Below are 12,301 nucleotides of genomic sequence, written 5' to 3'. Positions count from 1 at the left end.
CGACCCCGTGTCTCCGACCGGGGTATGCAAAGACCCTGCTCACTGCTCTTCTCCGACTGGTGCAACCAGAGCCGATTGGGACCAACCGATCGGGGACGCATGTCCGAAAAGGACTAGGGAACGAACGAAGAAAGCAAGGCAAGACGCTCATGTCGAACCATGATACCAGGGACCGTACCCTATCACCTGCAGTAATAGTACTCTGCAACCACCCTAACACAAACAGTATTGTAGACGTCGACATTTTTCTCTACAGTATTATGGGCGCCGTTAACTCCCATACTGTAAGGCCCTCCACATGCCTCTGGGCATCGATAGTGTTGTGGACGCCGGGATTTACCGTACCGGGTGAAACTCCTCATATGCCTCTGGGCATCAACAGTATATGCAGGTACCGACGTCTGCCATACCCGAAGAAGACAACACCACCTCCCACATGCATCTGACACTCAACAGTAGCATCAACAGTGTTGTGGGCACCTACCATTATCTCGTACCCGTCGACATGGGTAACAAGGTTCAATAGCATACGTACCATCTCCCTCTCCCTTGTAAAATCATCCCCTTCATCTATAAAAGGGGACGCGCTCCCTCCAACACAGGCAGTTCCAAAAGGTCAATCCAGGCTCTCCAAGCCATCCTAGATTCATTAGATCAACCAAGTTCACTAGCTCACAACCACAGAACCGCCAGGTTCGGACCTCAAGCACACGCTTGAATACTTAGCTCGTAGCGGAGCTCCTGTCGCTCTCGGCCCTTCCGACCGAAGTCCGACCGGACCTCTCGTACACCCCATCTTTCTCCTACTCGTTTGTAACCCCACTGCAAACTTCGAGTACCTGAGCTCAGAAATAAAGTCACCGACCGACTCAAACTGGACGTAGGGCACGTTGCCTGAACCAGTATAAACCCTGTATCATTGAGTGCTAGGCCACCTCCGATCACAACGTACGGCAAAACTATAAATATTTACGTGTTGGTCACTTTCTGCACCGACGCATCATCTCCCATGGAAGTTGTTGTTAAGGTCAGCAACAAGCCACGCCTCATTACTACAATTTCTTGAAACATACAGCATAAATTTCTTATTTGTATCTTATTACCGTCGCAGAAATATTTTGGTTTTTCCTCCCTTCGGCCATACCAACGAGATGTTGTATATCAACTACTAAATGGTCGAGACTGTTTAGTGGTAATGGCTACAGGAGCGGGGGAGTCAATTTGGAATGCGTAACTAGTTAGATAAGCAATTTTTTTTTTTGCTTGTTACTGGTGTTCATCCATTATTATTATTTCTTGGTTTTTTTAATCCCAATATTTAAAATTGTTTTATCAGCTACCAACTACCGCCACTTTTGACGAAGAAGACAGCTGTTGTAATTAGCCCTCTTTTATCACTGATGCAAGACCAGGTGAACCCAATTTTAAGTATATGCAATCTAGTCATATTTTATCAATAGGTCATTATATTAATCGTTTCAGGAAATTTTAACTAATCATACCTGGTGATGAGTTTACAATAGAAAGGCATGCGTTCTGACTATTTAGGAAGCACACAGAAGAATCCGAATGTAATCAAATATGCTCAAAGGGGTTTGTACGATGTTTTGTACATGACACCAGAAAAGGCTGTGATCCTTCACGAAAGGTACAAATGATATGTGTTATTTTCAAACAATCACTGTGATAATTGAATCCTACGATGACACATATTTTATTTGGTTATTATTATGTCTATAATATTTATATTTTTGAGCTAAAAAATAACATTCAAACTTTTATTTTCATCTGAAACTAGTGAAACTAGTGTACGGGCGAACATGCTTTCTTCTGGTATTTCACTATTGGCAGCACATTGCATATCGGAGTGGGGCCATGACTTCAGGTGATTTATTTTACCTAACAAATGAAAAAACGACACAATGGAACATTTTGTTTGCTCAACCCATGCACTTTATTCTATTTTACTAAATTTCTTTTTGCGATCTTATTTAACTAAAGGATGTACTATAAAATTCTCAACCGGTTACGAAGCAACCTACCTAGAATACCATTTGTAGCCCTTGCAGCCACTGCTACCCAGAGGTCATAACACATCACGAAATCCACATCAATATCATTATTCTAACTATCTCAATTTGTCTTTTTAAGTTTTTTTTAATGTTACAGGGTGCGTGAAGACATTAAGAGCTCGTTTCTTCTAAATGACCTTTCTGTTTTCATTGGATCATTTGATAGGCCCAACATATTTTACGGAGTAAAGTTAATAAAAAATGGGTCACGATCTCTTTCATCGATTGTGGATTTGTTTAGAGATGTCCCTCGCCGGGTATTAGCCCGCGAGTCAACTATTATATACTGTGCTACAATTAAAGATACCGAGCAGGCATGTGCTCTGAACACAATACTATTACATCTTTTTATAATCTTGTCCATCGTTAAGATTTTATTCTTTTCCAAAAAAAATTAGGTCCACGATGCTTTGTTGTCCCAAGGCATTACTTCCGCAATTTATCATGGACAATTGGATAGCAGCGTTAGAGAAGAGGCCCATAGGTTGTGTTTGAAATCTTATTCACACTCTTCCTGTTGTTTATTTATCCTTTTTATATTTCGTACATGCAACATACATATAATACATATATCTCTATTACAGATCTTTTGTTCTCGATGAGGTTTTCGTAATGGTTGCAACAATAGCCTTTGGCATGGGTATAGACAAACCAGGCGTTCGCTGCGTCATACACTATGTGTGGTTGGATATAATATGAGGTTGGCCTATATAATATTTAATAAATTAAATAAAACTCTATGGTACGTAACATTAAGTGTTGCATGTTTTAATATTATACAAGATTTTTACTGAACGCTGGCTCAGCTTATATGGTTGAAATTTATTCATCTAAATTGAGAAGCTGAGAAAAGGATAAAGGCGTGCCACACACGCGCGAGCGCGCCGCCGCCGCCGCCGCCGGCCGGGTCGTGGGCGCGGGCCGTGGCGAGGCAGGCAGGCGGCGAGCGGGCGGGCGTGGCCAGTCTTTTGCTACTTAAATCCACATTATCACGGAAGTTTCACTCTTTGATGGTGGAGGCGAATAGACTGCGTCAGTTACCATCCCTTCCGCTTTCCGTCTCTTGGGATTCTCCGTTGCCTTCGTCTTCTTCCCCGATCGCAGTCATATATCCGTGTCCTCCATCAGTTCAGATCCTATCTTCTTCCGCAACCGTTCCCGAGAGACTCCACATATCCGTAGCCTTGAGTCTTCCCCGTCTCGTTCCTCTGCGCGCACGGAGTAGCGGGAGAGCAGGTGCCTCCGTAACCCTCGTCTGCGAGAGAACCTTGCACGAGGTGCGCGACGATTAGGTTTTTGAGAGCGATCCGTGACTGCTCGTCCACATACATCTTCTTCTCGGTGGTTGCCTATGGAACGTCAAGGCGTCTTCTTCCTGGTGAACCGTTCGTGGGACTGCACTACGAACATCTTTCTGCATTCACGAGTATGTCATCTCTGCAATGCACTATATCGACTAGTGCGAATGGAGCCTCCGATGCCCTCGGCATGGGACCCTCCGCTGGGTATAGTCTAATCTCTGTGATTTCTGTCCTTTGTGTTTTTACTGTATTCACGAGTATGTCATCTCTGCATGTTGTAGTGTTTATAAGAAATATACACATGCACATATATGTCGTCACAAACCTGCTGATGTTATTTTTCTGGATTAAACTGATAATGAAATTGTCTAAATTCCTAACAATCCAAAAACATAATATTAGGCAATTTTCTATCAGTGGTTTTGCTACTGCTTTGAAGCCAAATAATTTTGATGGCAAGAATTTCATGATATGGCGTGCCAAGATGGTATTGTGGTTGACTGCGATAAATTGCTACCACGCCGCGCAGGGGAAGCCTAAACAGTTTACTCCTGAGGAGGAGCGAAAGTTCTTGGCTGCCGATAACCTGTTTCGAGGCGCCATGATTAGTGCACTTTATCCCAAGTATGAGAAAAACTACATATCTTGTACATCAGACAAAGAGTTATGGGATGCTCTTAAGGCAAAGTTTAGGGTTTCTGATGCTGGCAGTGAGCTGTACCTTATGAAGCAGCTGTATGACTACAAAATGGTTGAAAACCGTTCTGTGGTCGAACAGGCTCATGAGATACAGGCGCTAGCGAAGGAACTAGAACATTTTTCATATCTGTTGCCCGACAAGTTTGTGGCCAGCGGTATAATCACTAAGCTGCCACCTTCTTGGAGGGATTTTGCTACTTCTTTAAAACACAAGAGACAAAAGTTTAGCGTGGCTGAGTTTATTGGATCTCTTGATGTTGAGGAAAGGGCGAGAGCAAAAGACAATCGTGGAAAATGAGTTCAGTCTTCCGCTGCCAATATGATGCAAAAAAAAACTCATTTGCATCTCATAATAAAAAGAAGAAGAACATGCAAGAGAACAACAATGTAAAGCCTAAGCAGACTGCACAGTTTAAGAAGAAAAACAACAAAAAAGGTGGAGGTTGCTTTGTCTGCAGGAGTGATGAGCATTGGGCAAGTGCATGCCTAGACCGTAAATATAAACAAGAAAAGAAATTAGCAAACATGGTAATTAGCGAGACTGAAGGAGGAACATCTGGGTATAGTAATTCTTTACCTTTTGTTCTTTTAGTTTGTCTTTCACCTAAGTGGTGGATGGACAGTGGTGCTAATATTCATGTGTGTGCTGATGTTTCTTTGTTTATTTCCTATCAGGCCGGTAGGAGTGGAGCCTTGCTGATAGGAAATGGTTCGCATGCGCGTATTCTTGGTGCTGGTACGGTCATTCTGAAGTTTACTTCGGGAAAGACGGTGCTATTAAAGAACATGCAGCATGTCCCCTCCATCAAAAAGAACCTTGTTAGCGCTTCTCAGATGTATCGCGATGGCTTTAAAATTATGCTTGAGTCCAATAAATGTATTGTGTCGAGACATGGAACTTTTGTTGAAAAAGGTTATGATTGTGGAGGCTTGTTCCACTTATCTTTGCTTGATGATGTGTGTAATAAAGTGGTGAACAATGTTAATATTTTGGATGAGTCGAATATATGGCATTCATGACTTTGTCACATTAATTTTGGCTATCTCACGTGGCTTGCAAATCTAAATTTAATCCTGAAATTTAACTTGATCAAAGATTCTAAGTGCCAGGTGTGTGTGCAATTAAAACAACCGTGCAAGCCTCACAAGGCTGCTGAGGTGAGGAACTTGACACCATTAGATCTCGTTTATTCTGATTGATGCTAAATGAATGGTGAATTGACTAAAGGCGGTAGACGATACTTCATGACATTTATAGATGATTGCACTAGATTTTGCTACGTGTATTTATTAAAAACAAAAGATGAAGCGTTGCATTATTTTAAGGTCTATAAAGCTGAGGTAGAAAATCAACTTGAGAAGAAAATCAAGCATTTACGGTCCGATCGTGAGGGAGAATATTTCTTAAATAAATTTTCTGAGTTTTGCGCGGTGCATGGAATTATTCATGAGAGGACACCATCATACTCACCACAGTCCAATGGGATTGTAGAGAGAAAGAATCACACTCTAACTGATTTGGTTAATGCCATGTTGGAAACTACGGGACTATCTAAGGAATGGTGGGGTGAGGCTATATTGACAGCATGTCATGTCCTGAATAGAGTGCCCACAAAGAACAAAGAAATCACACCATTCGAGGAATGGGAGAAGAAGAGATTAAATCTCTCTTACCTGCGAACTTGGGGTTGTTTGGCAAAGGTGAATGTGCCAATAAACAAAAAGTGTAAGCTTGGACCAAAGACTGTTGATGGTGTCTTTCTTGGTTATGCTATTCACAGCGTGGGTTATAGATTTTTAATTACAAACTCGAGTGTTCCTGAGATGGCTGTTGATACAATCATGGAATCTAGATACGCTATATTTTTTGAGAATGAGTTTCCCATGAAAAATGCACCTAGCACAACTGGTCATAAATTTATAATTCTCCATGAGCATGAAAATTTTATTCCGATAGAACAAATTGAGAAACCCTATGTGCAAAATCCTGAGGAGGATGACACTATAGTCACCAGAAAAAGCAAGAGACAGAGGACTATAAAGTCTTTTGGTGATGACTATATTGTGTACCTTGTGGATGACACACCAACGACCATTGAAGAGGCATATTCCTTTCCTGATGCTGACTTATGGAAGGAAGCAGTATGGAGTGAGATGGATTCTATTATGTCTAATGGAACTTGAGAAATAGTTGATCGTCCCTATGGGTGCAAGCCTATATATTGCAAATGGGTGTTCAAGAAAAAGCTCAGGCCTGATGGTACTATTGAGAGGTACAAGGCAAGGCTTTTAGCCAAGGGTTATACTCAAAAGGAAGGTGAGGATTTCTTTGATACTTATTCACCGGTTGCTCGATTGACCACAATTCAAGTTTTGCTTTCCCTGGCAGCCTTTTATGATCTTATTGTTTATCAAATGAACGTTAAGACAGCTTTCCTAAATGAAGAGTTAGAGGAGGAGATCTATATGGATCAACCTGATGGGTTTGTAGCAAATGGTTAAGAAGACAAGGTGTGTAAATTATTAAAGTCATTATACGGCCTAAAACAAGCTCCTAAGCATTGGCAAGAGAAGTTCGACAGAACTTTAACATCTGCTGACTTTGTTGTGAATGAAGCTGACAAATATGTGTACTATCGGTATGGTGGGGGTGAAGGAGTCATTTTGTGCTTATATGTTGATGACATACTAATCTTTGGGTCCAGCCTCAAAGTGATCGAGGAGGTGAAGGAATTTCTATCTAAAAATTTTGAGATGAAAGATTTGGGAGAGGCTGATGTTATTCTTAATATCAAGATTGTAAGAGAAGGTGATGGTGGGGTAACTCTGTTACAAACCCATTATGTGGAAAAGATGTTGCGTCTCTTGGGTTCAGTGACTGTGCACCTGTTCCTACACCTTATGACTCTAGCGTGCTATTGAGGAAAATCGGAGAATAGCAAGGGATCAGTTGAGATATTTCTAGATCATTGATTCGCTCATGTATCTTGCTAGTGCAACAAGGCCTGACATCTCATTTATTGTGTGCAAGCTGAGCCGGTTCCAAACCTGGAAGATGATCACTGGCGTGCTCTTGAGAGAGTAAGGCGCTACCTAAAAGGGACCATGGGCTATGGTATTTGTTATACCAGACATCCGAAAGTGCTGGAAGGCCATTGTGATGCCAACTGTATTTCTAATGCTGATGAGCTTTATGCCACAAGTGGATATGTGTTTTCGTTTGGAGGTGGTGCTGTCTCCTGGAAGTCTTGCAAGTAGACTATCTTAACGAAGTCTACAATAGAAGCAGAACTCACAGCACTAGACACTGCTGGATCTGAGGCTGAGTAGCTTCGTGATCTCCTTATGGATTTACCGGTTGTTGAAAAACCCATACCGACTATTTCTATGAACTATGATAACCAGACTGTGATTACAAAGGTTAACAGTTCTAAGGACAACATAAAGTCCACAAGGCATGTTAAGAGACGACTAAAATCTGTCAGAAAATTGAGAAACTCCGGAGTAACAGCGTTGGACTATGTTCACACGTCTAGCAATCTGGCAGATCAGTTCACTAAGGGTTTGTCACGCAACGTGATAGAAAGTGCATAGAGAGAGAGAGATGGGTTTAAGACCCGCTTGAAATTTACTATAGTGGTAACATGTTCTATGTGATCGGAGATCCCGTGAAGTAGGATGGTGAAATAAGCTAGTAGTAAATTATGAGGAAAGATCCTTAGTAAGACTCATTTCTGATGCATATCTTTTCTTTCTGTAAGACAGGCTAGCTTTTGTCTTAATGTGTTCTAAGTGGCTTGTCAAAGCAAAGATGTTGTCCTACATAACATCTTTTGAGGAACACACCTATATGAGTCAGACTGTTGGTCACAGTCTATGAGATTTGGGTGATCTCTAAATACTCATGAAAGGCACTGAAGTATGACTTATATGCTTCAAATAGAGAGGATGCCTTTTGCTGCCCAGTATCAGCTAAGGACTTTAGTGACATTCACCTCACACAAAACTGTCAATTCAAGGCTTAGTCCATTGTTCAGTTGTGACTGAGTGAAACTATTGTTCTAGATGGATGTTCAACCTAACAGTCTTCATCGAAACACTGGTATATAAAAGAAATGTGGTTCTAAGACTACTTTGTTACAAACCCTAGAGTTTGGTGAGGATTGTTGGATATAATGGCTTCGTTCGCTAGTCTGAAACTTGGCTGAAACTGGCTAAAAATACTGTTCCGGCTGAATTATTGTGAAAAAAAAATATTGTTCCGACTGAAAAATAAGCCGAACAAGCTGAATATGGGGTAAGCCGAACATGGCCAATATGGGCTTGGCCCATATAATATTTAATAAATCAAATAAAACTCTATGATATGTAACATTAAGGGTTGCATGGTTTAATACCATACAGGATTTTGACTGAACACTGACTCAGCTTATATGGTTGAAATTTATTCATCTAAATTGAGAAGCTGAGAAAAGGATAAAGGCGTGCCACACGCACGCGCGCGCCGCCGCCGCCGGCGGCTGGGCCGGGCCGAGGCCGTGGCGTGGCTGGCAGGCAGGCAGGCAGGTAGGCGGCGAGCGAGCGGGCGTAGCGAGTCTTTTGCCACTTAAATCCACATTATCACGGGAGTTTCACTCTTTGATGGTGGAGGCGAATAGACTGCGTCAGTTACCGTCCCTTCCGCTTCCCGTCTCTTGGGATTCTCCGCTGCCTTCGTCTTCTTCCCCGATCGCAGCCATATATCAGTGTCCTCCGTCAGTTCAGATCTTGTCTTCTTCCGCAACCGTTCCCGAGAAACTCCACATCTCCGTAGCCTTCAGTCTTCCCCGTCTCGTTTCTCTATGCGCACGGAGTAGCGGGAGAGCAGGTGCCTCCGGAACCGTGCCTCCGGAACCCTCGTCTGCGAGAGAACCTTGCACGGGGTGCGCGGCGATTAGGTTTTTGGAGAGTGATCCGCGACTGCTCGTCCACATACATCTTCTTCTCGGTGGTTACCTGCGGAACGTCAAGGCGTCTTCTTCCTGGTGAACCGTTCGTGGGACTACACTACGAACATCTTTCTGCATCGACTGTGGTCCGCGACTTCGAGCAACGCACTATATCAACTAGTGCGAATAGAGCTTCCGATGCCCTCGGCATGGGACCATTAGCTGGGTACAGTCTAATCTCTGTGATTTCTGTACTTTGTGTTTTTACTGTATTCACGAGTATGTCATCTCTGCATGCTGTAGTGTTTATAAGAAATATACACATGCACATATATATCGCCACAAACCTACCGATATTATTTTTTTGAATTAAATTGATAATAAAATTGTCTAAATTCCTAACACTACGGGGCTCCGAAAAGCCTTGAGTCGTACTACCAAGAGAGTGGTAGATGCGGACGTGATGGCTTGCCTTCAATATGTTGGCTTTATTATAGTCGAAGTGATTTCTCCGGGGGTGATTTTTACTGTTCTGTCGTGCAGAGTGTGAGTTAATTTTTTTTTTTGAAATGTCTCATCCATGTCCGCGCAGCTACTCATGCTAATATATTTAATATTTAGGATGAGAAAAAATCGATCGTCACGAGTGCTTTCATTGCCGGGCAAAGGTATTGCCTCCTTGGCACTTGTCGACGCCAACACCTTCTTAACTACTTCGGCGAGGCGAGCCCTGAAAATTGCGGTTAGTAAAATTGTTTCCCCAAGCATCTATTTTTTTTTATTTTTTTAAGCTTGATCTTATCCATCTGCATACTCCCGCATCATGTTTTCCATCTTTTCCTCTATAAAATATTCACGTTGCACATCTTTTCCTTTTTCGAAACACTTATGTTGCACTTCTACTTTTCAAAACATTCATGCTATATTAGGGAACTGCGACAATTGCACATCTACTCTTTGCAAGGAGAAGGACCTTTCAGCAGAGGTGTTCCTCTTGACTGGTTGTGTCAACCAATGTGGTGGAAGATGGGGCCTTAACTTTCCAATCCATGTTCTTAGGGGATCTCGTGTAATTCTTCTAACCATGACAACACACTTCTTCGCTATTTTTTTAGTTGTCCTTAATTTTTTGAAGTTTCCACATTATTTTTGTTCCAATATATAGGCTAAGAAGATTATTAATAATAACATGCACAACTCTGAATTCCACAGCCAAGGTTAACAACATGATGAAAATTGGTGGAAAGCTTTTGGCGCTATTTTGCTGACCCATGGTAATTATTATCATTGTATTTTATTCATCATCCCATTGCATTACATTGAGTCTCACAATTACACATTTTTTCGTTTAGTTTTTTTGCAAAGGTTTCCTTCAAGAGCATGTCAATGGTTGTTTTACATTTATCAGGTGCGACAACTTACTCTAAATCACCCCCCCCCCCCCCCCCCCCCTCCCATACTGATGAGTTCTATATGTTTCATATTTATCTAACATTGTATCATTTCAGCACATCTGACAAAGGAAAGAATTATATTGAATCCTACCATATTTGTCCGCAACCCCTATTCTTAAAGTTGTCTGCAGAAATGTGTAGCGACACTGTTGAGTCTAGTTGTAGCGATGAGGATTACATGGATGATCAAAATTGTCTATGCGATGTATGTGTGTTTTCATTTAATGTAAATGACTACAGTTAATGCATATTATCAGTACACGTCTAAATTTTCTCTTAATTCGATTTCTTTGACTTGCAGGAAGAAATCTTGTTGTACCAAATGCTATTGGATTTTAGGCACAAGATTGCGAAGGACAACAATGTAGCACCGTAATTATCCTCTTCATGGAACTTATTATATCAGTTTTTTGTTGCCATTTTTTTATTCAATTGTTTCTTAGTATTAAATTTTATATACTTTTATTCCAGGTACGCCATATGTAGTGGCAAAGTGCTAAGGAATATTGCAAAGAATAGACCATCAACTGAAGAAAACCTATCACTTGTCGATGGTGTAAACCTAGTAATGAACTAAACATTCTATTTTTTTTAACTCACACAATACTTCACAAAATTAAGTTTCATTTCTATTTCTTCATATTTAATATTTCCTTTTATCTAACATTTCTCATTTTACATATGTACCAGAATTTTGTCTCCCAGTTCGGTGGTATAGTTATTCACTGTGTCAAAGACACGTGCCATGACTTGAATCTAGGTCTTCACAACATTGATTTTGACTTAGAAGGAACATCTGAACAGGGTAGTCCGTCCTCTCACAACAATTCATGCTACCCATCGCTCAGCGCCGATAACGAATTCACAATGTTGTTTCCTAGTGTTGATCATGTCCCAGAAGGATCCATAGAAATGGATATCCTTAACCTACTTAAAGTTCACAACGGAGTAAGTACCATTCTACATAGAAATTGTTTTTTAAATATTTTACGACCCAGTCTGAATGTGTGCCTATAATTTTTACCATTAATTAATTTTATTCATTTTGCAGCTCAATATTGATGAAATCCTCTTATCACTTTCCGCCAAAAGTAATCATGCCATGGTCCAAGCTGTTGAAGCCTTGGAATCTTCTTTTATTATTTACCAGAAGAACGGGCAGTTTTTCATTTTGTAGTCAAATTAAATTTCATCCAGTAGTATTATTTGCTCTAGACATTATTGGCCTCAAATATCAATCTGATATTGTAACGTCAGACACTATTAACGAATTTTCATATTTTCATTATTCGTTGTTGTTCCATCGTGTCTTTTTTTTATCCCTTATTAATTTCATTTTTGTCACAAAGTTATTTTGAACTTGCTAGTTTAGTTCATTGTATCATCTCCCAGTAACCATTTTAATTTGTAATCGACTAACATTAATAACAATCTACACAGAATTTTAAATTCGCCATACCACCCGGCCCCATTTCCTCCCCGCCGTCCCATCACCTGCGCCCGGTCGACCCTTCTCGCTTTACACACCCATTCTGCTCTCCACGCCCCCTGCACACCTCCCCTCTGCTGCCACTGCTACTATCATTCTTTTCGTAAGCTAGCTTCTCCTCTTTGGTCGCCATTCTTCTCTTCTCGTTTTTGTAAGCAAGGTTCTCCTGTTTGAGCTCCATCACTTCTTCTTTTTGGTCTACATTCTTGTCTTCAACGACTTTATGAAGGTAAGTGAAACCTATTTTTGGATGTTCTGATCCGCACGCTTTACATTTGGTTCATGTTCTCTACTCTATACACTAGTGGTAGTGACTGATTCATACATGTTTCTACGTTTTCAGGTTCTCCTCTCATCG

The 12,301-nt window shown here is 41.1% G+C and overlaps 1 pseudogene; it reads left to right on the top strand.

The window, feature by feature from the left end:
* The first annotated feature begins 1,009 nt into the window (after positions 1-1,009).
* LOC136465542 (uncharacterized) lies at positions 1,010-11,631 on the top strand (annotated as a pseudogene).
* Positions 11,632-12,301: the final 670 nt, after the last annotated feature.

This window comes from Miscanthus floridulus, chromosome 7 (assembly GCF_019320115.1).
Source record: "Miscanthus floridulus cultivar M001 chromosome 7, ASM1932011v1, whole genome shotgun sequence".
NCBI lineage: Eukaryota > Viridiplantae > Streptophyta > Magnoliopsida > Poales > Poaceae > Miscanthus > Miscanthus floridulus.
The sequence above is the reverse complement of the archived record's forward strand: the minus strand, read 5'-3'. Positions and strand labels throughout refer to the sequence as shown.